Source organism: Mirounga leonina, unplaced genomic scaffold, assembly GCF_011800145.1.
Source record: "Mirounga leonina isolate KUSES-001 unplaced genomic scaffold, KU_Mleo_1.0 Mir_169, whole genome shotgun sequence".
Taxonomy (NCBI): domain Eukaryota; kingdom Metazoa; phylum Chordata; class Mammalia; order Carnivora; family Phocidae; genus Mirounga; species Mirounga leonina.
Window position 1 is genome coordinate 12,828,743 of NW_023270431.1, and position 11,935 is coordinate 12,840,677.

At 39.3% G+C, this 11,935-nt stretch overlaps 1 long non-coding RNA gene across 1 annotated transcript; it reads right to left on the reverse strand.

The window, feature by feature from the left end:
• Positions 1–10,267: 10,267 nt before the first annotated feature.
• Positions 10,268–11,159, reverse strand: LOC118017341. The gene is made up of 2 exons (XR_004681122.1): positions 11,125–11,159; positions 10,268–11,038 (listed from the first exon to the last, which is right to left on the reverse strand). It is a non-coding gene; the product is annotated as an uncharacterized LOC118017341 (long non-coding RNA).
• Positions 11,160–11,935: the final 776 nt, after the last annotated feature.

Here is an 11,935-nt window from a genome sequence, read left to right on the forward strand (position 1 = left end):
AAAAAACTCTTCCTTCTCTTTCACTACTTTACCAAAAAAAAAAAAAGGAATTTGTCTTTTGCTATGATAATTTATTGTGTGCCTTCCTATAAGGTCCTTAAGAACAACAGGGAATAACTTTATAAGTAACTTTAAAAGGTGAACAATTTTCTGCTTTTCCTTAATTAAAAGGATTTAATTTAAAATTGCCTGTTATTGCTACTACTGAAACTAGGCTCTTTATTTTCTACTTCTGATGGAAAGAACATTCTAACTTCCCTTTCTATTCTTAATCCTTCCAATCTTCCCTCCTCCCCCATATCTGATAAATGCATAACTTTCACCTTCCTTTCCAAAGCCATCTTGAAAGATGCCACTCTTCAAGCCTCCCCTAACACCCACCCACAGTCATTTCACAAGGAACTAACCATTCTTTATTGTGCCAAAGAGACAGGCACTTTGGTGTTGTTCGTTAAGAAAACAGGGCTGGGCTGGGCTGGGCAGAGCTGCCATGAAACCCTGGCTTTGATATGAACTGAACCACCTTGGGAAATTCATCATTCTCTCTGGGCTTGGTTTCCTCATGACAGACATTATAGCTATTTCTCTACCCACAGTTCTATGCAGCATCTAATTTGTAGTAATATATATATGCATATATAATAAATTAGACAATATATTAGCACATGTATACATATGACAAATGAACTCTATTCTTTGTTGTCCTTGTTCTCAGAATCTAACACAGTTCTCATAATAATAAGTGTAGGTAATAAGTAGCATTTGAATTAGTAAATGAATAATAACAACAGCAAGAGCTTTCTGCCACTTACTGAGAGCACTGGCCAACAGCATTATGTTAAGCATTTCATGTGCATTCTCACTCAGTCTCAATAAACCATTAAATAATATATGTACTATCTTCATTTTCCTTTTGATATTGATGAATTTTAAAAATAGTTTTGAATAGTTTATGTAAAATAATATAGTAAAATTGTGAAGGAAAAGAAAATTTGAGCCCATGTCAACCTGATTCTAAAACTGAATGAATGAATGAATGAATGAAACAGATGAGTTACTCAATCAAGTTACTCCCACACATCCACAAGGGAAGAGATACGCAAACCCTCCAATGGCCCCTGAGGTGTGCAAACTCTGCAGCCCATGTCTCTCATGCCCATATTCTAGCAACCAAGAACCTGGGAAGAAGAAATCAATGAATGATTTGTACGGCACATAGCATGGAAGTACAAGGACAAAGTATGTTTCCAGAAGATGGTATTCATGAAACCTGGTGTAAACAGAAAGCAAATCACATTGTATTCTCTTAAAAAAAAAAAAAAAAAAAAAAAAATCCTCCTCAGCTTCTTGAATCTAGTAAACAATTCATTTTTATGTATCTTTAAAAAATAACTTTTAAAAGCTACCTACTTTCACATGATTGCTAAGTTTAAGTTCATCTTTTAAAATGTCTTAAATAATCCCTTATCAGGGGACACCTGGGTGGCTCAGTCGGTTAAGTGTCTGCTTTTGGCTCAGGTCATGATCCCAGGGTCCTGGGATCAAGTCCCATGTCGGGCTCCCTGCTCAGTGGAGAGTCTGCTTCTCCCTCTCCCCCCTGCTCATGCTCTCTCTCTCACTCTCTCTCTCTCTCAAATAAATAAATAAAATCTTAAAAAAAAAATCCCTTATCAGTTTTGTAGATTTATATAATTACACTCACAATGATTTTGAATTTTAAAAATCTTTCATCCCTTCCAATATTGGACAAAGGCCTAGGCTAACTCGGTGTCATTCAATTTCAGCACATTATACTGGTTCCTAGAGTTGTTAGGCACATGTTCAGGGTTTTAAAGCTCTCCATGCTGTTTGAGGAGGCGTTAGTCTTCCCAGGTGAGATCTGATGGTCAGCATGCTTTGGAGCAAGCTGTTCTCCTGCAAGGGTGTTTTTACCTTTCCTCTCTGTGACATGTTTGTGTTCTCTTCCCAGAGGCCGCCGGAGACTGACCACACCTAGTAACCAAGTAACCCATCCAGTTCCGACTATAGAGAGGTTAATTAAATAGGTCCCTCCATACATATGCAAGGACATTCCTTCAAACATACCTATCAACAAACTTTGTATTTTAACCACTCCAGTAACTCCATTAATTCTTCTCTCTAAGTATCCCTGAGTTCTCGTCACAGGGATTTTTAAGTTCCCCTAGATTCCACCTAGATCTGTTTTCCTTTAGATCTTCACAGAACAAACTCCTCCTTCAGGACTCAAGGGCTCCCTCCCCAGGGAGGCCTTATCTGACTGTGGCAATTGTACCCCAGATCCTCCCTATTTCATGACCCTGTGTTAGTTTCTTCACAGTGCTTGGAACTATTTGGAATCGTTATATAATTAATTTACTTCTTTACTTTTTAATACTTTCCCCCAGTAGAATGGAAGCCTCTTGTTCACACCAAGGTAGTATCTAGGCCATAAATCAGTCAACAAATTTAAAAGAAAAGAGACAAGTTACAATGACTGTAACTGTGTTTCGTTCTGTGTTTCTGAATTCTTGTAGCATGTGGTTGAAATCTCTACTGAACTGTTTACTATTTGGAAATATATATATATAATTCCCCCATTAGACTCTGACCTCAGAAATGGTAATATTTTATTCATTTCATACAACTTATAGGCAATGTCTACTAAAAACTTTTAGTTTCATTAAATAATATTTAAGAAAATATATTCTTAATGGAACTATGTTTTAAGCAGTGCTATGTTTTAAGTCCAATGCTATGAATCATCACCTTTCACTGATCATGTGGTTATCAAGGGGTTTTACCTCTACAGAAGCCTTCTCCTTAGTTCTGTGAACTCACAGTATGTCTGAGATTGTATATGTAAAGCTCAACCTTAATGAGAAACAGTTTCCTCCCTCTCGTAATCTTCTTTAATTCTTTTTTGTTTGTTTGTTTAAGATTTTATTTATTTATTTGACAGAGAGAGAGACGGCGAGAGAGGGAACACAAGCAGGGGGAGTGGGAGAGGGAGAAGCAGGCTCCCCACTAAGCAGAGAGCCCGACATGGGACTTGATCCCAGGACCCTGGGATCACAACCTGAGCCAAAGGCAGATGCTTAACCAACTGAGCCACCCAGGCGCCCCATAGTTCTTTTGATGGCACTTAAGGAAAGAGCCTAAAATGCATAAAGTGTTTCTGTACTTGACAATCAATGGGAAAGTGATACTAAATAATAATATCTTTAATACTGGTACTATAACTATTATATGTTCTATGGAAACTCCACAGTGATAGGTTAAACTATAGAGTGAATTTTAGATTACGTACTTTATGGTACAGAAAATGTCTTTCCTAATTCTCTGCACCAAGAGATTCCTTTTGTAGTGTGGGTGCTTTTGGATTCAGGAGGTTAAGAGTGACCTCTGGTGGCAATGGTATTTCTTGTTCACCTTACTGTAAAGGGGAGAAAACTGACTTCAAGGATGTTTCCATATCCTAAGAATGACAAAGCTTATGGTTAAAGAGGATGGATCATAATCAATCACATGTAAGTTAAAAAACAATAAACTGTCCAGGGGACTGGGGACTCAGACGTTAGACACAGCTTTCACTCCTAGTGTTTCTCTATTTCTTTGGTGTAAATGTCAACCATGACCTGTTTGAAGCTATGAATGAGACACTGCTGAACAAAGAGTGGGCAAAGATGTTTACAATCACCTCTAACCACCTCGTAGGATCTGGCTCCAGCACACCACTGCTTGAAAAAGTTTGCTGAGCCCTCCATAACTTTCCTCCCAATACACATTTGAGCTAGCCAAACACAAAACAAGGAAAGGCACTGACAGCAGTGAGTTTTCTGATTCCATTGTAGGCAGAATGATGCCTCCAAGAAAAAGGACTGCCAGATAAAAATACAGGATGCCCTGTTAAATTCTGAACTGCAGATAAGCAACAAATACATATTTTTTATCATTAGTATGTCACAACTATTGCATGGAACATAGTTATACCAAAATATTATGTATTATTTATAAAATTAAAATTTAACTGAACACCCTGTATTTTTATTTGTTAAATCTGGAAATTTTGGATGGGCCATGAGACACAGAATGAAAAATTTATTTAAGGGAAGATGAAATATTGGCCAGAGTTGGCAACCTTCAAATCTTTCCAGTGCTTCACCACCAATGGAGCATCCCAACCAGGGCCCTTAAATGGCTTGCAGATGAGACAAGACATGGATTCCCAGGGTGCTTAGGGAACTGGACAGGGCTGTTGTGACCAGAGACCTTGAGCATTTTCACGGGCCTCTAGGCTTATATATCCCCTGGGATCATACTATGCCTATGTATGTTTGTCACCATGTTATGAAAGTTGGGAAATTATCTTCTACCGTCCTTGCCCGTTCTTCCCCAATTACACTAAGTTCTGTCCTGAGTATCAGGCACTGGGGTGGTTCCAGGCAGAATGCTGACTGAATTCTCTGGCCTGGCAATGTGATGTGGCTTAGTTTGGCCTCGGGGGCCATGGTAAGTCAGCTAGCTGATGGCTGTGATGCTCTATATCACTCTGGTCCTAGACACTGAGGCAGGCAGTGGCACTGCAAACAAGGGACCTCAGACCAGACCCAAACCTCTGCAGGCTGCTGTAGGAGAGGGTGTAGTTTTAGTTACGTTAGAATTCTTTAATCATTTAGAACCTTACTTTACACAGTTAGAGACAAAGACCTGGCCATTGGAGTTTCTGCCCATCTGAAGAAAAGAGAGCACATCTTTTAGATGCTTAGCATCATAAAGGGTAACTCCCAGGCATTGAATTAAGTTTAATGGAAGCCAGACTTGAGAACAATTTAATAGAAATACAAAAGCTGGAGGCCATAAATAAGGACCTAGAATCTCTAACTCTTTACTTGGGTTTAAGAGACTGGGGAAAAGGGGCGCCTGGGTGGCTCAGTTGGTTAAGCATCTGCCTTCGGCTCAGGTCATGATCTCAGGGTCCTGGGATGGAGACCCGTGTCGGGCTCCCTGCTCAGTGGGAAATCTGCTTCTCCCTCTCCCTCTGCCACTTCCCCTGCTTGTGCTCTCTCTCTCAAATAAATAAGTAAAATCTTAAAAAAAAAAGAAAGAGAGAGAGAGACTTAGAAAAAAACTGAAAAGAGTTATCAATCAAAATGTTTAGAAAAAATTAGGCTGATGGCAAATGGTAAATGGTCTTTAAATGGTAAATGGTGCAAGACACTTAGAATGCCAAGTACCTGCAACTAAACTGTCCTTCATTATACATCAGAAAAATGAAGTAGAACTTCGGACGACATTAAAAAATGCATTGAATGAAAACTCTAATCTTGAGGAAAGCATAAAGCTGCTTTCACAGGTAGGAGGATGGAAAAGAAGAGCAGGTGAACCTTAAGTGAAATGCAGTGATATAAAACTCTAAAGCGGTATGGAGTAAGTTTGAAAAGTAAAAGATCAAATTACTAGGTGACTGTTTGCTAAAGCTGAGCAATCCTGGTCTTCGAGAAGACAACATGGATTGCAGGAACTTGGAATTCCATAAAACAAATGTACCAGAAACTAGAGACATCTTAGTAGAAGGGTGGAAGAAATGACTTGATGTGGTAGGTTGCATAATGGTGGCCCATAGATTTCTACGTCCTAATCCCTAGAGCCTTAAAGGCAAAAGGGACTTGATAGATTTGACTAAGTGAAGGATCTTAAAATGGGGAGAGTATCCTGGATTTTCTGGGTGGGCCCAATGCAATCACAAAGGTCCTTATAAGAGGGAGGCAAGAGGGTCAGAGTCATAAAAGGAAATGATATGATAGAAGCAGATGACAAAGCAATGTGGCCATAAGCCAAGGAACAGAGGCAGCCTCTAAAAGCTGTAAAAGACAAGGAAAGGACTCTGCCCTTAGGGCTTCTAGAGAAAATGCGGCAGCCCTCCTGACACCTAATCTTAGTCCAGTGAAACTGATTTTGGACTTCTGATGTCCATACTGTCAGATAATAAATTTGTGTTGTTTTAAGCCACTAAGTTTGGGGTAATTTGTTATAGCAGCCATAGGAAACAAAGCACTTTCTTAAGAAGTCTTGAAGAAAAAGAAACCAAATGTACACTAAATTAGCTGAAGAAGGTAAAATAATCAATGCACTTAACGATCATCTTAAAACTCTCCAAACTGAGAAAGTTTTGCTGCAATCAGAAAAATCAGTTAGAATGTAAAAAGCAAAAGCCCCAGCAGAAACTTCCTGTCCTCCTTGAACTGAATCAAGAAAAAGAAATGCATGTTCATGAAATATTCAATTTAGAGTGAATTTAACACACACAAAAAGAGGAACGTCTTTCTAAAGCAACTGAAAAGATGAGCCATGCATGTGAAGCATTGGACACATGCAAAATAGAAGCCAAGTCTTTCAGAAGAATTGGAAATAGTCACTGCAAGTATCAGTGTCAGAGAATTTCCCACAAGAGAAAAGCTCATTATAACAGGTGGGGAATACTGATGTTTGAGAATAACTTTGATGACTTAAAGAAGAAAAAAGTGGAAACTTTAGACAAAATTTTGTTGAGTTAGAACTGAATGTGGATATTTTGAAAAATATCTTTATGTCTCTGATGTTCTAAATGGGACATGTGGCAGAGTCCCTGGAAGACCACCAGGGAATTCTCTGTATGAACAGGTCCTGAGGAAGGAGGTGCGTGATGCTGTAATGGGGCAGCAATCCAGGGTCCCATGGCTGGTGGGAACCAGATGCCACCCACAGGGGGTCAGGACCCCAGGAGAAAGAGATACAGCAGCTCCTCAACAAGACAAAGACAGAGATTGTCTTACTGCTCTTGCATGGAAGATACTAAGGATCTTCCTTTGATTTAAAACTCCCATCTGAATGGGTAGTCTGATCTTCCACCTCATCCTACCATCAGAAGCCATTTGTTACAGAAGGGACCCACAGGGAAATTCCTAAGAAGAGATTGCTGGCCTGACCCTCTTCTGGAAAGCAAAAACAAACCTCCCCAGAAATCACCTCCTTCAAGGGACTTCCATGACCCTGGGCATTCTCCACTGGCAACAAATGTTTCTACACCTAGCACTAAATTCAGTTTTCTCTCCATTCAACCTACAGACAGAAATGTTTCAGCTTTTGGGTTGATTCCACCTTCCAATATGCTTACTTAAGAGATCCAAAACCACGATAAGGCACTTTCTTTTCTACTAAATTATTCTGATTTTTTTTCCTCTTAGTTTTATTGCTATGAAGTGATTATATATTGATGCAAATTAAAGTTTTATAGAATTGTAAGTCTTAAGATAATGATTTATAACTTTAGATTATAAAGGTAATATATAAAAAGTAAAGATCTAAAGGTAAATTTTATAAGTTAATTAATTCATTTTACTCTACTTCTAGGTAGTATAATTACAGTGTTTTTGTTGTTGTCAAGGAGTCTACTAAAATAATCCAGAAATATAGCAAATTTTCTTTTTTTTTTTTTTTTTGGTCTTCCAAAACAACTTTGAACTTTTTATATTTTGGCATTATTACCATTATTTAAGTGATTATACAATAGCTCAAATAGAAATTTTATAGACTGTAATTCATAGGATAGTGTTTTATAAATGTATATTATAAGATGAGAAACTTATGAGTAAATGTTTCCATTTTACTTGATTTTTAGATAGTGTAATTACATTACTTTGTTGTTAGTATTTAGGAAGACTCTACTGTTGACCCAGAAAAAAAGCAATTTTTTTCTCTTTTAAAGGAGGAATTTCCTCTTCTTTAGTTTCACTATTATAGTTAAGTGATTATACAATTCTTCAAATGAAAGGTGACAAAAATTATAGTCCTTACAATAGTATTTCATAATTATCATTTATTTAAAAGTGATTTCATGAGTAAACTGTTTCCTTTTCCTCTATTTCTAGATAGTGTTTCAACTGACAGTGTTTAAAAAGTCCACATGTGACATGAACTGTGGTAAGAGCTTTACAGGAACAGCCTCACATTTGGAGGCATTCAAAATGCCAAGCTCATTTTTATATACCAAGGGCTGAATCTATTCTAGTTATGAGACTAATAGGCTTACAGAAATAAATTTTAGGTTAAAAGAAATACTTGTTCATAGGTGGCATTATGCTTAGCCTAGAACCCCCCAAATTCACTGCAAGGCCCTACTAGCCCCCCAGACCCCTTACTCTGAACTCCCTGGTCTCCTGCCAGTGCCTCAAGAGCACAAGCTCCTCTTCCCTTTTGCTCCCTCTTTTCCTTTTGCCTGAGATGCTTTTCTTCTTATTCTTTGTCAACCTCTTACTCTTTCATGTTTTAAATGGGATGTACTTAGAGAAGCTCTCACTGATTTTCCAATTGAAATTGATTCCTTCTGTTCCTCTTTATCTTCATACACTATACTTTTCTATTTTTCTTGGCTAATATTTAGGACAATGTGCCACTATATAATTATGTATGTGATGATTTGTTAAATGTGCTTATCTGCACCCATGTCTCCAAAGATTCAATCTATTCGATCTATTTTCTTCATTTACTATTTCCAGTGTTTTAGGGCAGGAGATGGAGGGGGTTCAGGGCATTTGGATGAAACAGTTCTTCCCTGTACACATATATGACACAGGTTTTGCTGTGGTAACAATGATGCATAACAAACCACCTTTCAAATCTCAGGGGCTTATGACAACAAGAATTTACTATTTTCAATGGCAGTTTCTCTGTTTTTGTTTAGTTTTGTTTTTTCTTTACAATCAGTACCCTGGTCTTGGTTACACTTGAGTTTCAAGTCTGTTCCACTTAGTCAGATTAGTTTCTTACTCAAAGGCCCAGGATAAAGGAGATATTTAGGCACCTTCTTTTCATGGGGGATGTCCCAAGCACAATAGGGCAAGCAAAACATAGCACACTTCTTAAAACCTCCATGTGAACCGGCATACTCTCAAATCTTTCTGTATTCCACTAGTCAAAGCAAGTCATGTGGCCCAAGTCAATGGAGCAGGGAAGTCAACTCTGCCCACTCATAAAAACCCTAAATGCAGACAACATCTCCTTAGGGGGCTGATAACAGTACACTTCTCACCTTACTCCACCCCTATAAACAACCCTACTCAGTGCCTGACAGATTTATGAAGACCAAATATTTCATGAATGAATTTAATAGACTGTCCTCCAGAATGGTTTTAACAATGTACACCATGGGGGCGCCTGGGTGGCTCAGTTGGTTAAGTGTCTGCCTTCAGCTCAGGTCATGATCCCAGGGTCCTGGGATCGAATCCTGCATCGGGCTCCCTGCTCTGCGGGGAGCCTGCTTCTCCCTCTCCCACTCCCCCTGCTTGTGTTCCCTCTCTCGCTGTGTCTCTCTCTGTCAAATAAATAAATAAAATCTTTAAAAACAAAACAAAACAAAACAAAAGAAAACAACGTACACCATGTTTGTGAATGCTACTAGTACTACTAGCATTGATATAAGGACTTTTTAACATTAACAATCTGATCAGCACAAACAAGTACCTAATTTAATTTGTTTTAAGGGGGGTGTTTTTTTCTTACATATATCAAAATTTCCCTTGAGAATTCTCTGTTCATGTTTTTTGACAATTTTTCTACTAAGTTTCTGTTTTTTTTTTTTAAATCTGTGGTATTCTTAGCAAATATAAATTAACCTTTTACAAGGCTGCGTTTTAAAACGTTCAGTGATTATTTTGATGTGGAATTGTTTTGTTTTGTTTTGTTTTACATAGTTTTATCTCTTACCGTTTTCTTTGATGGCATGATTAATAAACCATTTCATGGACAACTTATGCCCCATAAAATGAGCATACTATAATTTATTTAACCAGTTCTTCATTGTAGGTTATTTAAATTGTTTTCATCTTTCTCTTCTTTAAATAATGCTGTGATGATCTTTGTATATAACCTTTTTCTAAAGATCCTAGAAAAGGATGGATCAAGTTGACAAATATTTTTAAAGTTCTTCAAATATTTTCACAAATTACTATCCAGAGAGGTTGACCTGCTTTTCACTCCCTTACCCACCAGGGTCTTCCATGAGCCATCTATCTTCTCCATCTAAACAATAACATTACAGATATTTGGAATTAATTTAATGGCAAATATGTCACCTTATTTTAAAAAGTAATGGGCTCTGAAATTTGAAGAGATTCCTTTAAAGGAAAAACAGTTAAAGGATGTTTGGAAACAGAAAGACTAGGAGGCACACATGGCCTGTTCTGTTGAGAAACCAAAGGAAAGGATTTTGGGAGCCAGAGCGAAGAGGAAAAAAGGAAGCGGCACCTTCTCGGGCTGGGCAAGGGAAGCCCCAGTGCAGGCTGTGTCTGGCCTCACACCCCACATCCTTCAGAGAACATCCCAGGTCTAGATCTTTGGCCTCACAACCCTCAGTGTCCCACAGGAGGAAGCCCAGCACAGCTGCAGGTGGCTGCCAAGCAATGTGGACAACCATCCCTGATGGTCCTGGCATAGGGTCCTAGGGCTGTGATCCCCACGCAGGTCCCTAGGAGTTCTGGCCACCAATCCCCTTTAGTAAGAGTACAGAGCAGAGGGATTTCTGGTTCATTTAAGAAGGGGCTGAGCTCTGACCCGGGTCAGGCAAAGCGCCTACCATGCAAACTGAAGTACTCAATCTCAGCAGTGTGTTTCTTTCTCCCAGACTCCCCAGCAGAGGAGCATGGGTGAGTCAAGGGCCTGCAGGGGGCTCCATTCTGACTCAGACACGCTCTCGTCCACACTCGCCCAGCCCTCCCACGCTCCACCAGGCCTGCCCAGACGCCTCCAGGGTCAGAAGTGGGATTTGAACCTGGGCTTGACATTCAGTCTGTATCAGGACAGGGCATGACAGAGATGACAGCCATTCCTGGGAGGAAAGGAAGAAATTTACCTCCAAGGGCTTCAGGACTGCATTTCAGGAAGCCTCAGGACCCTCACTGACCGTGCTTGCATCTCCTCTCATTCTCCAAGGGATTGGATTCTTAGTTGTTACTTTCTGTTAAACTGGTATTTATGGAGGGCCCACAGTGCGCTGGGCACAGCACTATAAAGATAGCCACATGAAGAAGAATAAAACTGGACCATTTCCTTACACCATACACAAAAATAGACTCAAAATGAATGAAATACCTAAATGTGAGACAGGAATCCATCAAAATCCTTGAGGACAACACAGGCAGCAACCTCTTCGACCTCAGTCACAGCAACTTCTTCCCAGAAACATCACCAAAGGCAAGGGAAGCAAGGGCGAAAATGAACTACTGGGACTTCAACAAGATAAAAAGCTTTTGCACAGCAAAGGAAACAGTGAACAAAACCAAAAGACAACTGACAGAATGGGAGAAGATATTTGCAAATGACATATCAGATAAAGGGCTAGTATCCAAAATCTATAAAGAACTTACTAAATTCAACACCCAAAGAACAATTAATCCAATCAAGAAATGGGCAGAAGACATGAACAGACATTTCTGCAAAGAAGATATCCAAATGGCCAAGAGACACATGAAAAAGTGCTCAATATCACTCGCATCAGGGAAATCCAAATCAAAACCTCAATAAGATATCACCTCACACCATTCAGAATGGCTAAAATTAACAAGTCAGGAAATGAAGGACGTTGGCGAGGATGCGGAGAAAGGGGAAGTGTCCTACACTGTTGGTGGGAATGCAAGCTGGTGAAGCCACTCTGGAAAATAGTATGGAGGTTCCTCAAAAAGTTGAAAATAGAGCTACCATATGACCCAGCTATTGCACCACTTGGTATTTACCCCAAAGATACAAATGTAGTGATCCAAAGGGCACCTGCACCCCAATGTTTATAGCAGCAATGTCCACAATAGCCAAGCTATGGAAAGAGCCCAGATGTCCATCAACAGATGAATGGATAAAGAAGATGTGGTGTATACACACACACACACACACACACACACACACACAC